Source organism: Paramisgurnus dabryanus, chromosome 23 (genome assembly GCF_030506205.2).
Source record: "Paramisgurnus dabryanus chromosome 23, PD_genome_1.1, whole genome shotgun sequence".
NCBI classification, from domain to species: domain Eukaryota; kingdom Metazoa; phylum Chordata; class Actinopteri; order Cypriniformes; family Cobitidae; genus Paramisgurnus; species Paramisgurnus dabryanus.
Genome location: NC_133359.1, coordinates 19,502,128 through 19,521,932, shown reverse-complemented (window position 1 = coordinate 19,521,932; position 19,805 = coordinate 19,502,128). Strand labels below are relative to the sequence as shown.

The 19,805-nt window shown below is 38.9% G+C and overlaps 1 protein-coding gene across 1 annotated transcript in view; it reads left to right on the top strand.

Moving 5' to 3' along the window:
* The window catches only part of LOC135781184 (uncharacterized), a 164,532-nt gene that overhangs the window by 47,245 nt on the left and 97,482 nt on the right, over positions 1 to 19,805 (top strand). The gene's annotated exons all lie outside the window — the stretch shown is intronic.

Sequence of the window (19,805 nt, the reverse complement as noted above, 5' to 3'; positions counted from 1 at the left end):
CATGTCTAAATGCAGATATCATTGTGCATTATATTCTATTTTAGGACAGTCACTTGATTAACCCCTGGGGTCTGACCATTTTGGGACCCTTGCAGAGGTTTTGACATGCTCTACATTCCATCTTTTTTCAGTTGCTTCAAACATTATTAATGGCTAATATCACATAACACTGTATTCAGCACAAGCTGTATGTACATGTATGTATTTTAAGTAAATTATGTTTTTGCGTGGTTAGTAAAAAAATTGCTGAAATAAGACCAAGGAATACATACTAAACATTTGTTCACAAACAAAAAAGTACTGATCTTGTAGAGATGTAAAAAAAACATTTTACCCACTCATTTACATGAAAAATATATTGATTTAACTTTTTTAAGACACTTTTGTTGTGTAAAGGCAATATGCAAGGTAGGGTCAAAGACCCAACCCCCTAATGCCTCAACTTGTAGTGTTGTGCTAGAATTAACTTCAGGAGACTTAAAGAGAACATTTTTTGCTTGTAGTTTCATAACAAAATAGTGTACAATAAAATAAATGTACATTTATGTACACAAACATTTAGCAGACAATTTTTTGTCAGTTTGGAAAACAGTTACAAGTGAACATCACATGACTGGCATTTACAAGGTCTTTATCCAAGCAATGCTAAGAAACTGATACACATGAATGTGTTTTTCCACAGTTGGGCCTGGAGGAGATACGGGTGACCTTGATGGGAATTAGGGTTGCCACCTGTCCCGGTTTTACCGGGATTGTCCTTCTTTTTAATAACCTGTCCCGGGAAATTTATCAACTCTCCCGGGACACTGAATGTCCCGGTTTTCGAAAAGCTATGTGAATATGAAATTTAGCGCGCGCACGGCAGAGAGGGAGACCTTGCGTCTGTGTGTGTGTTTGCCTCATTTAGCGCATGTAAGACAGAGAGCATCCTGATTGGCCTGTTTCAGGACATCAACCAATCAATTGTCAGTGTGGGCGGGCTTTTATCTCTTCTCCCGAACCAAACTAATCAGTGTATCTAGAAACAGGAGCGCCATGGCAGAGGGAGAGTGCCCCAAAAGCGAAAATATAAGACACATTTTACACTAGACTACACAAAAGTGTATCCCTGTCTTAAAAGAGTTAAAATCTTGCATGGTGTAGAGTTTGTAACAGTGACTTCAGCTTAACCCATGGCGGGTTAAATGATTGTAAAATACATGTTGAGGTGAGTTCAACAAGTTTAATTTCATGTGCATATTTGCTAGATGCTATTTAGACCTGTTTAGAGTTGCAATGGAATATAAATAAAAACAGTTTACATAAATAGTATAAGCAGCTTTAATAAATTGTAAACTTGATTTACATATTTTAACATAATGAACAAATAATTGGGTAACACTTTACAATAAGGTTCATTAGTTAACACATGAACTAATAATAAACTGCACTTATAGCATAAAGCAATTTTTTATCTTTGTTAATGTTAATAATACATTTATTTAAATCTTGTTAACATTAGTTAATGCACTGTGAACTAACATGAATAAACCATGAACAGCTGTATTTTTATTTACTAACGTTATCAAAGATTAACAAATACAGTAACAAATGTACTGCTCACGGTTAGTTAACAAATAAGAATTGAAAAAAAAAGAGAATTGTAAAGTGTTGCCAATAATGGCATAGGCCTATAGAAATATTATGCTATGGGGGGGGGGATGGCGGCTTGTGAGCAAACCAATTGGCCGGGTCATCATCGATATGTCCAGGTTTTTTATCAGACATGGGTGGCAACCCTAATGGGAATAGCGAAATAGTTGTATGATGTGTTAACAAAGACACTGTGTTTCACCATCAGTGGGAGGATTTATGTATTTCTTGAAAGTTATAGAGATAAAGGTATAGCCCAACCAGTTTGTTATGAGTTAGGAGAAGGAGTTAAGGGGCCTGAAGGTAGGAGTCTGCTGAGCATTGGGACAGAACAGAGTGAAAGAATGGGAGGGCTATTGGATCACTATATAAAAGGCCTGGATTGGCGTTATTACGTTATTTGGCAGTGTACATGATCTAAGTACTAAAAATTAAGATAAGTTTTTTTATTTTTCCATCTGTTTCCTCTGCATACTTGATAAATCTGGCTTGTGTATTGTATATCAGGAGTAGGGATGTGCCCTAAGCCGAATACGTTATTCGGAAGGGCACGGATAATGGCTTCAAAACGAATAACGAATTCATTTGAATAACAGAAAAAATATTCGGCCAGACATAATCACGTGTTTACTGGAACAGCGCTAAATTATAAACCACCTAAAGCAGGTATATGTGTGAAGTGAATTAGTGCAATCTATAAAATGACATGAATGACATTTACTGTGCGTCCCTTATTTAGAAACGCGAGCTGTTTTGTAATTAGTTTAAAATCTTAAAAACGCTGTTAATTATCAAACTTCTTTTAACCCAACTGTAAAAAATGACCCTTTTAGTTTTTTTTGTTTTATTTAATTACACAAGACCAGAAAACCTTGATAAAATGCTGCACTCTGATAATAAAATATTCGTTAATGTGACTTTGGTCACAGATGATCTTTTAATTACTTCAAGTTAAAGAAGCTTCATTGTCAATCTAGGTGAATAAAAAAAAATAAGTAAATAGATAAAAATATGAAAATGTAACATTTTAAAAGCACAATTTAAACTGAAGATTACTATGATATGAATTGCAATTAACATAATAAAATTAAGTAAATGACAACTGAAACATTTGAATAAAATCACATATCACATATAGCATATGTAAGAAATAAAATTTGTAAAAATATTGCTGTTTTGAGTAAAGTCAAATTTATGTTAAATTATAAGGCAATGAGAATCCTATATTGCTCCTTCATTTTACCATATCTGATGTGTTGTTTAGAAATATGGGGTGATTGTTTTGTCTTTGTGGGTGTCAAACTGCTAAGGCTGGCCAGCCGCAAAAGCTTCGGTTCAACTTAAAGTTAAGAAAGTGTTTATTAATTGTTGCATGGTAAGGATTTACCATAAATGATTTTTTTAAAGCGTCCCAAGAGGATTTCTGCATTTTATTCAACTCATATGAGAAGTTTGATTTTGAAAATTAGGGGTAAGAGTTATCCTGTGTGAAAATATTGTCCATGATTAAATGACAGTTGTTAGTGAAAAGATTGAGTTTTGGTGGAACCTGAAATCTTTATCTTATATTGAAAAGTCATTATTGAGTGTATTTGATTTAACAAAAGAAAAGTTAACAGAAGGAAGTTTAGCAAGTAAAACAGAAGACTCTGAGATCAAGTCTTACAGTTATGTCTGCATTTAAAATAGCATTTTAGCAAAATAGCTAAATTAATCAGAGGGATCTTTTTTGTTAGTTTTAGTTGGCCTGAGATAAGAAGTTTTTCCAGTTGTAAAATGTATGTGTCAAAGACAATTGTGGGATTTAAAGAACTGAGCATTGTAAGTGCTAAGTTTAAATTTGAATAAAACCTTAAAAGTGGTTGTGTGACAGATAAAGTGATTGGTGTAAATGAGATTATTTACATACTTGTGGGAACCTTTGTGGTTTATTCCAGTCGCCTTAATGGAACATTTTATAGTGCAGAGAAGTGCATTGATTTATTGTTAAATAAGTAAAGCAAACAACCATTCAGTGTAAAATGGAAGCAACAACCAAAGAATTAGAGCGTGCTTTCACTGTGGCTCCGGTAGAATGGTGTAACTTACTAGACAAAGGCTTTGATGTTAAAGCATTAGCTAAGTGGTGTAATGATATAAAATGGTATACCAGAAGTAACAAGTATAAGAAAGAAGAGCAGCCTCCCTTTCACTGGCCAGAACAGGGAACGTGGAATAAAGAAAAAACAAAGAGTATGAACAATTGGATGAGTAATTACAAAGCTAATCAGGAGTTGAAAACCAAGAATAAAAAACTAGAGGTTGCTGGAGTAAGGAAGCTGAAAGCGTGATGGCTGATAGAGGAGAGGTCAGAGCTCAAGAGCTGGCAAAGCACAACGAAAGAACAGAAAATACAAGATTGCTAGAACAGCAATTAGACACTGCAAACCAATTACCTGTAGTAACTAAGACAGTTAAGCACTGCCCTATGCACTGCCCAATGCCTCTGCCTCCCTCAATCCTCTACCACACACACAAACAGCCCTCCCTTTACAACTCTCTTTGAAAGCCGCCCTCCCTTTACAGCTCTCACTCCAGCCCCAACCACCCCTGTTGCTTCACCATTTGCTAGCACACTGTATCCAATTATTAAAGGAACTATGCAGCTTAACCCCCAGGGGTCCAAAAACGCTACGACGCGTTTTGACGTGTTTTCTCCTTATCATAGCAGAATCAACTTAAAATACTCCATCATTAATAATCATACACTTACGTGTTTGACATCATTTGAAACTGTGAAGGGTCTTCTTTAATTTGTGTACATTCACAATAACAAGAGATCTTTGTGTTTTTGTTAAATAAAGAAAATAAACACTGTGTGCATTCAGACATTTCTGTCTCCGCCAGCTGTCTCTCAAAACACGTTACAAAAATCAGTTGAAACTCCGCGAATTCTCGTCACACAAACATGATACACATATCCAAAGAAAGCCTGAAATGTCTACTTTTAAACAAGCTAATTATAATCGAAAACGAATATTGCCTGTTTATATATTCTGCATTGAAGTAAAGAGAGTACAGTTTTTCCTGGCTGACTTCATTATCTTTAATGCGGTCACGCCCAGAGGCGGTACACACTGTTGACATGGAAATCAACAGACGAGCAGTTCGAACCATAACAAGCAAAGCCTAAAGTTTTATCAGATTTAAAGACTTTACAGCATGTTTGGATGATAAACTTTACACACATATGAGGAATATCTTCATTTATGTCTGGACATTGAGGAAGAGAAGTGTTTATCTTTAACGTTACCTAAGAAGAAGAACAATGGAAGACGCCATGGAGGAGGATATATTCCTAAAGAAACTGTAAGTCATTTGTCTTCATTTATATTTGCTATCATGTAATATGCTTATGGCTTGTGCAGTTCAGCCTACACAAGCGACCTCAGCAGACTGCACGCTTATGATTGAAAACTCTTGCATTGTTTACAAACAAGGACGCGTGATTGTCACGTAATGGCGGATCTACATGCATTTATTCACTTTCGTTTTCTTCATGGCAACTTTCAGTTAGGCTGCACTGCCGGATCTTTTAAGTATGTGCTGTAATATGATCCATATATTGTTTACAATTCCATATTGCACTTTACACGCGACACCTTTTTTATGAGCGTTGTTTACGCGGAGACTCGAGCTCGCATACATGGACGCCATATGAGATGTGTTTTTAAAGTTCATACATGCTTCATACAGAAACGCGTTATAAACAGAAGCCATCTGAAAACAGCTTTTTATAAAACTAATCACTGCAGATGTTTATCTGATATGTTCTGAATTTAGTCCAAATGTACATGATAGTTTATCTGAATGAAGTGCTAAATTTACCCATCAGTTATGTATGTAAGGTTATTTCTGTGGACAATTTATGCTAACAGCTGTTTATAACTCTCTTACAGGTCTGCATCCCTCTCATCAGTACAAAACTATGAAGTGGAAAAACAAATTCACACTTTTTGGACATAAAGTTATATGGTAACATGAGCCACATGAAGTTTACAGCTCTATTGTTTATCAGTTTCTTATACAAGTTAAGTTTTTGAATAGGGTTTGTTTCCAAATTAACAGAAAATGTCCTACTGACCTTCATTTCTATTTTGATTATATTGTTAACTTCTTAATAAACTACAAACAAACATGTATACATTTATCTGTCCTCACATTCTTTACTGTAGTTCCTTCTCACATTAAGTCTTTAAGTCTCAGTGACTTAAAGATTTTGCTTTTTTAAAAACCACGCATAAACATTATTCTCTCAAAAATACAAACATGTACATACATGTAGCTCATAAAATATTGTAGCCAGTTTGTGCTGAACGCAGTGTTATGAGACACTTGCCAGTATTATGCTTTAAATGAGCGGTGAATCAAATACTCAATTTTAACTTGATAATTTGTTATATAAGAGGTCATCATACTTAAATGAAAATCCTGCAAGTTTCAGATCTGAAAACGTCCGTGCTACTGAAATATAACCGTTTTTGGCACCAAGCCAGTAAAACAAGCCAGTGTGGAATTCGGAAATCTATGACGTCAAAGTAGAATTGAAGCCAAATACAAGGACCACTTTTGAAGTCCCGCCCACAGCTTCGCGTGACACACGTGTGTCTCAACAAGTAAACATGTCTTTAAAGATTGACAAATGTAACCAAAATGACTTTTAAATAAATTTTTTCTGAGAGACTTTTATTTTGACGCGGTGATCTGTTATGATAGACTGGAAACGCATTTTCCGCGTGGGAACAACACAGAAGCTAAATACTTTAATTCGGAGGCTTGGAACATAACATTAAATGCCTGGAAAAAGTTTGCTTTTTAAGAAGTTCCAGCTCGTGTGGGGAGTGTTTGTTAACTTTGTGTACACGGATTTATTTGGAAAGAAGTCGATGCTGGATTTGCAGAGAGACTGTGATTAAAAGCACCACTTATATTGGATCTGACAACAATGACACAGCATTATACACAGTAAGACATTTTACTTTATTTAAGTTACTGCGTTTCACTATTGCTTTATTAGAAGAGATCGCTTGATATGTCTGTTGTAACATCCGTGTCTAAACACGTATGTTTGACTGTTTTAATGTACTAAAAACATTAAACGATTAATAAAGATACACCACTTAACAACACGACTGTAATTTAACGGTAGAAATATACAGTGTTATTTATAAAGAAGGATTTATCAGCCGCAGTTTAGATTCTGATGCCCGTTTACTGTGTTGTATACGGTAATTTAGGCGAGTTACGTTTGAAAGGTCAAACACTCAACAAAGCTTATTTTTTATCATATAACTGTGGTATTTAACATTACGTGAATGTAAAAGCAACCTCACAAGCACAATCGAATTATACAAAGTTATTGATAAGGATTTATTAGCCGCAGTTTAGATTCTGATGCGCGCTTACTGTGTTGTATACGGTAATTTAGTCACGTCGAGTTTTGTTTCTACTTTAATATACAGTCTTGTTCAAAATAATAGCAGTACAATGGGACTAACCAGAATAATCAAGGTTTTTAGTATATTTTTTATTGCTACGTGGCAAACAAGTTACCAGAAGGTTCAGTAGATTCTCAGAAAACAAACTAGACCCAGCATTCATGGTATGCACGCTCTTAAGGCTGTGCAATTGGGCAATTAGACGAAAGGGGTGTGTTCAAAAAAATAGCAGTGTCTACCTTTGACTGTACAAACTCAAAACTATTTTGTACAAACATTTTTTTTCTGGGATTTAGCAATCCTGTGAATCACTTAACTAATATTTAGTTGTATGACCACAGTTTTTTAAAACTGCTTGACATCTGTGTGGCATGGAGTCAACCAACTTGTGGCACCTCTCAGCTGTTATTCCACTCCATGATTCTTTAACAATTCATTCACATTTCTTGGTTTTGCTTCAGAAACAGCATTTTTGATATCACCCCACAAGTTCTCAATTGGATTAAGGTCTGGAGATTGGGCTGGCCACTCCATAAAATTAATTTTGTTGGTTTGGAACCAAGACTTTGCCCGTTTACTAGTGTGTTTTGGGTCATTGTCTTGTTGAAACAACTATTTCAAGGGCATGTCCTATTCAGCATAGGGCAACATGACCTCTTCAAGTATTTTAACATATGCAAACTGATCCATGATCCCTGGTATGCGATAAATAGGCCCAACACCATAGTAGGAGAAACATGCCCATATCATGCTCCATGCTTCACTGTCTTCACTGTGTACTGTGGCTTGAATTCAGAGTTTGGGGGTCGTCTCACAAACTGCCTGTGGCCCTTGGACCCAAAAAGAACAATTTTACTCTCATCAGTCCACAAAATGTTCCTCCATTTCTCTTTAGGCCAGTTGATGTGTTCTTTGGCAAATTGTAACCTCTTCTGCACATGCCTTTTTTATAACAGAGGGACTTTGCGGGGGATTCTTGAAAATAGATTAGCTTCACACAGACGTCTTCTAACTGTCACAGTACTTACAGGTAACTCCAGACTGTCTTTGATCATCCTGGAGGTGATCATTGGCTGAGCCTTTGCCATTCTGGTTATTCTTCTATCCATTTTGATGGTTGTCTTCCGTTTTCTTCCACGTCTCTCTGGTTTTGCTCTCCATTTTAAGGCATTGGAGATCATTATAGCTGAACAGCCTATCATTTTTTGCACCTCTTTATAGATTTTCCCCTCTCCAATCAACTTTTTAATCAAAGTACGCTGTTCTTCTGAACAATGTCTTGAACGACCCATTTTCCTCAGCTTTTAAATGCAGGTTCAACAAGTGTTGGCTTCATCCTTAAATAGGGGCCACCTGATTCACACCTGTTTCTTCACAAAATTGATGACCTCAGTTATTGAATGCCACACTGCTATTTTTTTGAACACACCCCTTTCAACTAATTCAACTACTTGCCCAATTGCACAGCCTTAAGAGCGTGCATATCATGAATGCTGGGTCTCATTTGTTTTCTGAGAATCTACTGAACCTACTGGTAACTTGTTTGCTACGTAGCAATAAAAAATATACTAAAAACCTTGATTATTCTGGTTAGTCACATTGTACTGCTATTATTTTGAACAAGACTGTACGTATTGTCATTTATGTGTATCATATTTAGCACCCAGAATCTTTTGTGGCTCAAACATATTTGTGTTCGGCTGCTATTTTTATCACATTAATGTTTTTAAAACATTTCCCCACATGTAATGACGGGGAATGAAGCCGTCCAATCATAGCAGTGGGTGTTTACGTCCAGGTCTTCAATGCGGCCCGCCCCTTCAAACGAACCATTTCTCCAGACAGCCACTAATCTATGTTACAAAATAGCTTATTACTTATTGTTTTTGATGTTTTTGAATGTAAAAACCACGCGGACATCAGAAGTAGACATCAGGCAACAGTATAAAACAATAAAATCGACAAATTCACCGCCCCTTTAAAGCAACTGAAAAAAGACCAAATGTAAGAGCATGTCACAACCTCTGACAGTGTCCCAAAATGGTCGGACTCCAGAGGGTTATTTTTTGTATTTTTATCCTGATGCAACATTTATCTGTAAAATATGACAGTATTCAGTATTCTGATTTGCTGATGTGATGCTCAACTTAATCAATTAAAGACACTAAAGAGAAACCACTAATTTTTTTGCCAGCATGTGATGATGTGAGGTGCTTCATTAGATTAGAATTACTTGCTACAGATGTGAAGAGACTTTCTTCATGGGCATAAGTTGCACGTTCATAATCATTCTTGCCTTTCACCTCAACGATGGAAAAGTAACGTTTGTTCTTTTTATACTTTGTGCTTGCGTCCGCTACCTTTGTTTTGAGATCGTTGTACTTGCAATCGCTCTGTTGTTGCGGGTTTGTGCGACTTGGAAGGGATGGACTGAAGCGCGAGAACAGGGCTGCGTGTGAGTGCCTTGGATGGGGCGATGCATCCTTTCACGGCAGTTTCCAAAAGCCTCCAACCACGCCAGAAAAGATCGATAGATTTGTCCTAGTCGCTTTTTTAATAAAATCGCTAAAGGGGTCTAAAAAGTTTGACAAGTTGGCAAAACTGCGCTGACTTTTTTTACACTGTAAAAGACTTTCTACTCGGACTGACTGTTCGAGCTTGTGTATGAACTCTGCTGCCACTGGTTGGCTAACGATGGAAATTAAGCCAATGATCATCAGCTATGTGGTTGTCCCACCCCCTCTAAGACACACACACACACACACACACCAATCATGTTCAGATATGTGTCTCCCACCCCTAAACACACACAGAGAAAAAATGACATTGCCTTTCTGGTTAAAAGAGCCTACTCGGGTATATATTATATATATTAGGATACCAGGGCTGGGGTGGCATATGGGGTGGCAGTTGCCACCCTAAATAAAAGCATTGCCACCCCATATGCCACCCCAGCCCTGGTATCCTCTACCCCGGTATATCCGCCCCTGTTAACCGACCACACATTTGAACTTTTTAGACATACATTTTCGCCTGAATAGCTCTTAAAACTACATTTTGTGACACAATAAGAGTAATATTTCGAACATTATGCAGGCATTCTGTTCCATTGATGACTGTCATAAGTTTACATGAGTCAGCTACTGATGACGTTTTACAGGAAGCAACGCATTATTGTAATTTTTTTTTTTTGCGTTGTATAAATAATTGAATAATAATAATTGAACTGTATAATCATTATTATAGACCTTTGGGTAGTCTTTTATGTATTTGTTTCTTTGAAAAAAAAAAAAACAGATCACATTGTTTTGCACCTGCGCTGTGACGTTCTTTTCCGACCGCATCATTCCAGTCAAGGATGTTGCTGTCTGCCTCAGGTAAGGAATAAAATTTAAAATTACAGTTATAATATGATATGTTTTTATATAGTCTAGGAAAATTTTGTATTAACTGTGCATACTGTATATACAGGAAACCTAGACTGTTCATTTAAACTTATGGTTAATTCTGTCAACATGTCTGATGCTGAGCTCGCGTGTTTGGTGCAGTTTTGGAAAGCTATGTTCGGAGGATTATAAACCAACATTGTTTTAAGAAAGGCTACGGCACATTGGACTACGGGTTAACTTAGTATGAATCTGTCACAGGTCGGAGCGGACCACCAATATTGTGGGTTGCGCTCTTCCCTCTATTTCCACCCCGAGGAGTTCCCGAAACACCCCAATGAGCAAACAGATAAGAGGAATAAAATTATAACAAAGTTTTATTGAATTAAAAAGAAAAAGGGAGGGGGGAATTTAAATAATTAAAATCTGCTGTGGCCAGGCTGAAAGACACAATGTGCACTGGGCGGTGACTCCTCCGCTTGCGGGCAAGGGTGCAGACTTTAGTGCTTCGGCTTCCACGCAGCTGGTAGAGGCAGCCCCCAGGTAAGAACACAAACGTGAACCTTTTGACTTGTGGGTGGGGGTGCAGGTAAGTGCACGGGGCTTTAACTCTTTTTCTCACAGGTAGACGTACAGGTAAGAATGCAGAGTTTCTCATTCTTCAACATACAGACGGGCATACAGGTAAGTACTCAGGGCTTTATCTCTTCAGCTCACAGGTGGGCATACAGCTAAGTACTCAGGGCTTTATCTCTTTGGCTCACAGGTGGGCATACAGATCAGTACTCAGGGCTTTATCTCTTCGCTCACCGGTGGGCATACACATAAGTACTCAGGGCTTTATCTCTTCATCTCACAGGTGGGCATACAGATCAGTACTCAGGGCTTTATCTCTTCAGCTCACAAGTGGGCATACAGATAAATACTCAGGGCTTTATCCCTTCAGCTCACCGGTGGGCATACGGGTAGGTACAGGGCTTTAACTCTTGGGCTTGCATGTAGGTATACAGGTAAGTACACAGGGCTTTAGCTTTTGGGCGTACAGGTGGATATACAGGTGAGTACACAGGGCTTTAGCTTTTGGGCGTACAGGTGGGTATGCAGGTAAGTACACAGGCTTTGATTCTTTGACTTACAGGTGGACGTGCATGTGGGGACACAGAGCTCTAGCTCTTCTGCTTCCAGGTGGCTGGAGAGGACGTACAGGCAAGAATACAAGGCTTTTAACTCTTCGCTCACAGGTGAGTACACAGGGCTTTGGCCCTTAGACGCTCAGGAGGGCAGGCAGGTAAAGATGCAGAGCTTTAGCTCTTTAGCATACAGGCTGGTAGAAGACACACATGTGAGTACACAAGTATTGACTCGGATGGACATACAGTGTAAAATTCAGCACTTTAGCACTTCGGCATACGGGCGAGGAGGTAGGTAAGAACATGGAGCTTTAGCTCTTCAGCGTACAGGCAAACATACAGACCAGTGGCTGGTAGCAATGAGAGGAGACACAGCGATATGCAGGTAAGGGTGGAGGCTTTAACTTTTCGGCTTACTGGTTGAGGGAGGCAAGCAACATCCAATCTCCTTTCTCAGACAGCTGAGCGTGGCGTCATAGCATGAACTGGCATCTAGAAACACTCAACAACAGAGCTGTTAGACGTGAAGATAACCAGAGTCCCAACAGCAGTATGCAAGTAAAGACACTCGCTCTCCTGACACAAGGCACAATAATCAAAGCCAACTCTTACTTCCACGGCGACAGCACTACCACCGGACGATGAGGAAGGTCGACCAGTCCCCCAGTCGTGGACATGTGTTGGAATACTGTAAAGCACCAGTGCTCTGCTCTTCTCAGACCGAGCTCTTCCCTCGGTCTATAACACGATCACTGACAAACATAATAAAAGCACTGCTCTGCAATTTTCCTTGTGTATACACTCAAAATAAATCCACCGCACTCCAGACACTCACGGTGATATAAGGTCAGTAATACATATCCAGCCCGGGTTCCGAGTCCTAGCCAATAGTGCAGTCTAGGCGTGGGACAGACACAGAGGGTATTGAGGTTGCGAACTGGGGACTCCTTCCTCCTCCTCTTCCGCCTCCAAACAGCAGTCGTCCTCATCTCAGTTCAAAGTAACACAGGGCAATACCTTTGTTGTTTAGGAGGATTTGGGCTTTTGGCAAGAACACAGCGCTAATACTAGTGGTAGCATACAAACAGGGAATTCCCCAAAATGTCGGACTGTCTCTTTAAATATCCATACTTCACTTCTCATAATACATGACAAATGTTCAAAAGCATTAACCCACCAGAAACTCTGTTCTTTGTGTCCTCCAAACATCTAGTATTCCTCCAAGACACACAACACAGTCATGAAAGCACAATGTAAACAAATGGCTTGTCACTTATCTCTTCCGTGTTTCATGTATAGATATCCTTCTTCTTTCCACCACAGTCTGTAAGTCCAAACATCCGTTCTCACCACCACACCAGCTACTTCCGTATCGCTCCCGGCAGACACACGGAACAAACTTCAATTCAATTTTATTTATATAGCGCTTTTCACAATTGTTAATTGTTGCAAAGCAGCTTTAAATGAGTAGATGTAGGGGAGAACACAGAAAATCAATAGATAATATAAGAAGTAGAATATAACGGCTAAGGATAAACCGTACAAGCGAGCGTATTAATAATGTGTATACAATTCAATTCAATTCAATTTTATTTATATAGCGCTTTTCACAAAAGTCAATTGTTTCAAAGCAGCTTTACATAAATAGAAGCAGTGAAAAGCACAGAAAAACGACAGATATCACAACAAAATAGATGATAGCATAAGCTGTTAAATTTGCTGCGCCTATGACTCAATATTATAATTTCCTAGGAGGGAAAAACCCTTGGGAGAACGGATAAGGAGATTTAGCAGAGATTAAGCAGGTTCTGCCGGTGATCGTTGGTCAGGCATCAGCTGGGCATCACGTTGAAGGACGGCCAGTAGATCAGAGGTGTGCCGACTTTCACATCTACCGGGACTGGGTCTGTTTGTCTCGTTGTCCTCGGGGTCGAGGACGAGACAGGGAGAGAAAAACAAAATCGTATTAGCGTAGCAGCCGTTCATATATATTGAAGTGTTACACAGTGATGTGGTTTAACTCAGCTTAGTTCCAGACAGACTAACTCTTGCGGCATAATTATATTATCCACAGTTGAGGATTTAGCAAATTGGGGGCCCAATGCGAAGGTATAGTAAATAAGGGTCACCTTCCGATCTTTAAGAGAAAATGAAATTTGACGACCCGTTTGACTAAGGCCTAAAGCCCCACTGTCGTCGTTAATGCAGGTTCAGTGGCAAACGGGTCTATATTGTATACCATTTACAGGACCAGGAGAAAAACGGCAAAACGTCGCAACCCGACCATACGTGCTAACCCGTTTGACTAAGGCCTAAAGCCCCACTGTCGTCGTTAATGCAGGTTCAGTGGCAAACGGGTCTATATTGTATACCATTTACAAGACCACGAGAAAACGCCAAACATCGCAACCCGACCATATGTGCTAACCCGTTTGACTAAGGCCGGAAGCCCCACTGTCGTCGTTAATGCAGGTTCAGTGGCAAACGGGTATGTGTGGCATACTATTCACAAGACACACGAAAGCGCGAAAAAACACAACCCGACCACACATGCCAACCCGTTTGACTAAGGCTGGATGCCCCACTGTTGTCGTTAATGCAGGTTCAGTGCCAAACGGGTCTGTATGGCATACTATTCACAAGACTTACGATAGCGCCAAAATCGCAACCCGACCATACGTGCCAAACCGTTTGACTAAGGCCGGGGCCCCACTGTCGTTGTTAATGCAGGTTCAGTGGCAAACAGTGGAAAACTATTTAATGCAATTCATTTTTAAGTGTTCATGCAGAAAAGGTTTTTATTTATTTATTTGGTTGGTCTGTGTTATGACCGTGAGTGCTTTGTTCCGTAAAAATAACTATTGCGAGTTAAGTACCTTTACTAGACAAATTACGCGAATGCTTTGTTGAAGAGAAAAGTTTTAAGTCTAGATTTAAAATTATCGACTGTGTCTGATTCTCAGACATCGGTTGGTAAATCATTCCAGAGCTTAGGGGCTAAGTAGGAAAAGGATCTTCCACTTTTAGACACTTTTGATAGTCTAGGGATAATCAATAGACCAGAATTTAGCGACCGTAGTGTGTGATGGATTGTATTCTGATAGTAATTCTCTAAGATATGAGGGTGCTAAGCCATTTAAAGCTTTGTAGGTGATTAGTGATATTTTAAATTGTATGCGATATTTAACTGGTAGCCAGTGTAAAGATGCCAGAATTGGGCTTATGTGGTCATACTTCTTAGATCGAGTAAGTACCCTTGCAGAAGCGTTTTGAACTAGCTGAAGCTTGTTGACCTAATTTGAATGGCATCCCCCGAGTAGCGAGTTACAATAGTCTATTCTAGAGGTCATAAAAGCATGAATAAGCTTCTCTGCGTCAGATGTAAACAGTATATGGCGTATTTTTGAGATATTTCTAAGATGGAAGAATGCTGTGCGGCAGACATTCATGTATAACGAGAACAGGATAGGACCTAAAACTGATCCCTGCGGTACACCGTATTTAAACAGGGAGTGATATGACTCTTCCTCATTTACATAAACAAAGTGATAGCGATTGGTTAGATATGACCTAAACCAGGCTAGCGCCTGACCACTGATACCAACAAAGTTTTCTAGTCTATTGAGTAAGATTGTGTGATCTATTGGGCCCTATCTTGCACCCAGCGCAATTGACTTTGTCAGTGACGCATGTATCATTCGTATTTTGCGCCGGCGCACAGCGGGGTTTTTCCCTCCACAGATGCACGTCAGCAAACTAGGGAATGAACTTGCGCTCCCTGGGCGGTTCAGCGCAAAAAGGAGGCGTGTTGCGGCGCAAACCATCTCTTATGCTATTTTGCAGTTTCAAAAAACAATTGCGCTACTAACCAAAAAAAACTAGTCTAAAGTCAGTGGCGCGTTGCGCGTGGTTCATTATGCTATTTTAAGGGCGCATGCTTGACCATAATGTATAGCGTGCACAACGCGCATACACTTTGCTTATCTAATCTACACAGATGCAACAGTTATTTTTGCAAATCATAAATTGTTACACTTAAAAATATTAATACACGAGATAAGGGGAATCATAGTGGTGAGCATTGTGGTGATAGTTTTTATTTATTCTCAATCAAATAACGATTAAAATATTTTCATAACTTTGTTGTGTGGCTGTATTACGTTTATTTTATGTAAATAATAGTTAAAATGTTTTCATAAGAAACCTTAATGTATATGAACTTGATTTGTAAGAGTACTTTGGGGTTGGACCTTGCTTGCGTTTCTTGGGTCCGATTTCAAAGCCCCCAAACCCTTTCAGCGGTAAGGGTGGACGCAGCGATGTCCTCTGCTGGCGTCAAGTCCTGAGGCAGATCCCCCTCCCGTTACACGGCGTGCCCGATTTATGCTGGCAAGCGTGGGATTCCCCCGTACAAGGACGTCGGTCTCCTCGGCTGTGAATCGCTCCTGGCGTGCGCCTGGTAAATCCGTCATAATAATAGCAACCCGCCATGGAATTTGCGCCCTTGCGTTTAAAGGGAATGTTGGCTAGCGTTCTGATTGGTTTATTTGACGTTACGCCCAAACCACACCTATGAATAATGAACCTACTTCAGACCAACCCCTTATTGATTTGCGCCCGGCGCAAGAGTTATTTCTCACGCCGGGAAAATAGCAACAGCGCCCAAGATCCGCCCACAAACTCACTTGCGCGTTGCGCTTCGCACTTGCGTTTCAGATCGTTAAAATAGAGCCCATTGTGTCAAAGGCTGCACTAAGGTCTAGTAATATAAGAATTGAGATTTCACCACGATCGGATGTTAATAGGAGGTCATTTGTAACTCTAAGCAACGCTGTCTCTGTGCTATGGTGGGGCCTGAATCCTGATTGGAACTTTTCATATGTACTATTATTTGTCAAGAATGTGCGTAACTGGCTTGCCACTACCTTTTCTAATATTTTCGAAAGAAAAGGGAGATTTGAGATTGGTCTAAAGTTATTAAGCTCTCCTTGATCAAGCTGTGGTTTTTTAATCAGCGGTTTAATAACTGCTAGTTTGAAAGCTGTTGGAACGTATCCTATTTCTAGCGATGAGTTAAAGATATTTAGAACCGGGGTTGACACTACAGGGAATACCTCTTTATAGGGATGCTCCGATCGATCGGCCGATGATGCTTGCTATGTTTCTCAATGAATTATGGTGAAATTCCGCTACATCCAAAAGCCAGGGGGCGCTCTCGTGCAGAAACTCAAAATGCGCTGTAGACGAAGAACAATACACACGCAGCTGTGATGACACGCAGCTCCATGAAATGGCTTAAGGATATATTTATATTGCTGTTCTTCAAACCGTTTCAGGTATTTTCATGATAATAAAGAATATGTTTAATAATTATGTTTGACGAGTGTTGCTTTTTCAAATGCATGTTATAAACGATTTAAACTAACAGTGATTTCAGATCGATAAGGACTTACTGATCAAAAGCCGTAGTACATGAAATACCTGTAATAAGATCGGCTGTCCGATTCAGAATAGTGATCGGCCACGTATTATTAGTGGAGATCGGCATTGATCGGAGCATCCCTACCTCTTTAAGTAGTTTTGTGGGAACGGGGTCTAATGTACAGGACGATGATTTGGATGATGTGACTAGTTTAGAGAGCTCATCTATTGTAGTAGGTTTAAATGAATCAAGATGTTCGTATGGTAGTCTAGTGTTAAGTGAACTAATGGGTAGAGTGGTGGCTGCCTGGGTAGCTACGATGTTTTTCCTAATAGCCAAAATTTTGTTAGAAAAGAAGTTCATGAAGTCGTTACTATTGTGTTGAAGTTTACTATTGGTTTCTGTTTGTTCTTTGTTTCTAGTCAGTTTCGCAACTGTGCTAAAGAGGAAACGAGGGTTATTATGATTCTCATTTATAAGCTTGCTAAGATATGTAGATCTGGCGGTTTTAATAGCCTGTCTGTAGTGTTTAACACTCTCTTTCCATGCTGCACGCCATACTTCTAACTTTGTGCTTCTATAATTTCTTTCCATTTTTCTAGCTGCCTTTTTAAGGGCTGCGGTGTGATGGTCATACCATGGAGCTGGCGGTTTTTCTTTGAATCTCTTTTTACGAATGGGAGCAATGGCATCCAATGTGTTAGAACAGACATTGTTTAGGTTGTCTATTACAATATCTAGATCTTCACAGTTATCTGCTACATGTTTCATTTGGGAAAGGTCTGGAAGAGTGCTAATAAAGCTATCTTTAGTGGTGGAAATTATTGTTCTGGCTAGTCGGTAGCATGTTGTGGATTGAGTGATCCTATCTAGAAGTACAGTGTATGACTCAAGGTAATGGTCAGAAACTGCATCACTCTGAGGTGATATTTCGACGTCATTAATATTGAGTCCGAGTGACAGAATTAAGTCTAATGTGTGCTTACGAGTATGCGTTGGTCCTGTCACGTTTTGTCTAATATTGAGACAATTTAGAACATCCATAAACGCACGTCCTAATGCATCTTTTGGGTTATCCACATGGATATTAAAATCACCAACGATAAGAGCTTTATCTACAGTGACTACAAGCTCAGACAGGAAATCTGCTATTTCTTTAAGGAAATCTGCATGGTGGCCCGGTGGTCTATAGATTGTCGCTAAGGCAAAAGAAAGCTGTTTGTGGTTACGATCAGTTATTTCCATATTTAACAACATTAGTTCAAATGATTTAAATTTTAGTTCAGATTTTTGGTTTACTTTAAAAATTGTGTTATATATTGTAGCTACACCACCCCCTCTCCCCTTTAATCGAGGTTCGTGTTTATAATAATAGTCTTGTGGGGTGGATTCATTTAACCTCTTGAAAAGCACCCCCATTTTGGCCCGAAACCATGAAAATACCTACTTTCACTAAAAGGGCTGTACTAAACCATTTATAGCAGGGGTCGGCAACAGGCGAAAGCAAAATTTTCTGGCCCGCTGGATTATTTTGGAAGTCAGTTTTTTTATCAGACTATTTTTATTTTACAATAACAGTTTACAAATATGGCTCCTATAATTCCTTCATTCGTTTTTTTTTAAACCAAAAAGAAAATAAAGAAAAATGACTTGTTTTTCTATTATTTATTTTCTGAACTAAAATGAAAAAAAATAAAAAAATAGGCCTAACGACTCGTTTTCCGATTTTCTGATTGTGCGCTCAGATCAAAAATAGAAAAAATTAATGAAACTGGTTAAGACTAATTTTTATTTAACACCTTAGCAGACATATACCAATTAAATAATTTTAAACATATCAGGTACTATTGTGGTAACAGATTACAGCCGTTTTAATAATGGTTTAAATAGCAATCATGCGCCAGTTTTATTCTATTACAGTCCGACTTTTGAACTTTTTTCATTATTATTTATTCGTAATAAATAATATGTATTACCTGATAAAACATATTTGCACTAAATGCTGCACAAAACTCTTCCACTAGCCTACTTGAGAAAAGCCGTAGCCGCGCGGCGATTTCCCCGCTGCATACTGTATGAAACGCCCAAAAGGATTCATGCGGCGCATGATGAAATTTTAAAGTATAAAGACGGTAGCGGAACTCTGGGGTACCTATACTTTGGACGGAGCGTGTGGTCTGACTGACAATAGCCCTCCTGTGACAGCGTATCCGCACTTCATTCTGACCACCTGTACAACTTTAGGAGCTGTTTGGTACTGAAACCATTGTCAGCCAACAACATTATTTTTGTGCAAGTATGTTTGAAATAGTTTGGAAGAAAATAGCTTACTTCATTTGTAAGTAGGGCAATATGGTTTCCGTTTATGTTGGTTAGATATTTGAGTTATAGGCTTTGTCCTATTTAATTTATATTATTTATATTTCATTATTTTTTCTGTGACATTTTTTCTCTGCTGACAGTACAATGTTAAAATAATATTTATATTGACACAAACACAATTTTTGTATAGCATTTATAATTGTTATAGGCTACTTAATCTCTCTCTTTCAGTTAGAGACATTTGAATTTGAGATTCTAGAAACGAGATTTAGGTTTTGCGGACCCGTCAGGTCGGGAAATAAAGTGTGTGAACACAGAGTGTATTTTAAGCATTGCTGAATAAAAACTTGGGAGCTGGACAAAAAAAAATAGTCCCGCGCAGACCTTCTTAAACCTTAGTGTCAGGGATGGTGGAGAATAGAACCCAAGTGCAGAC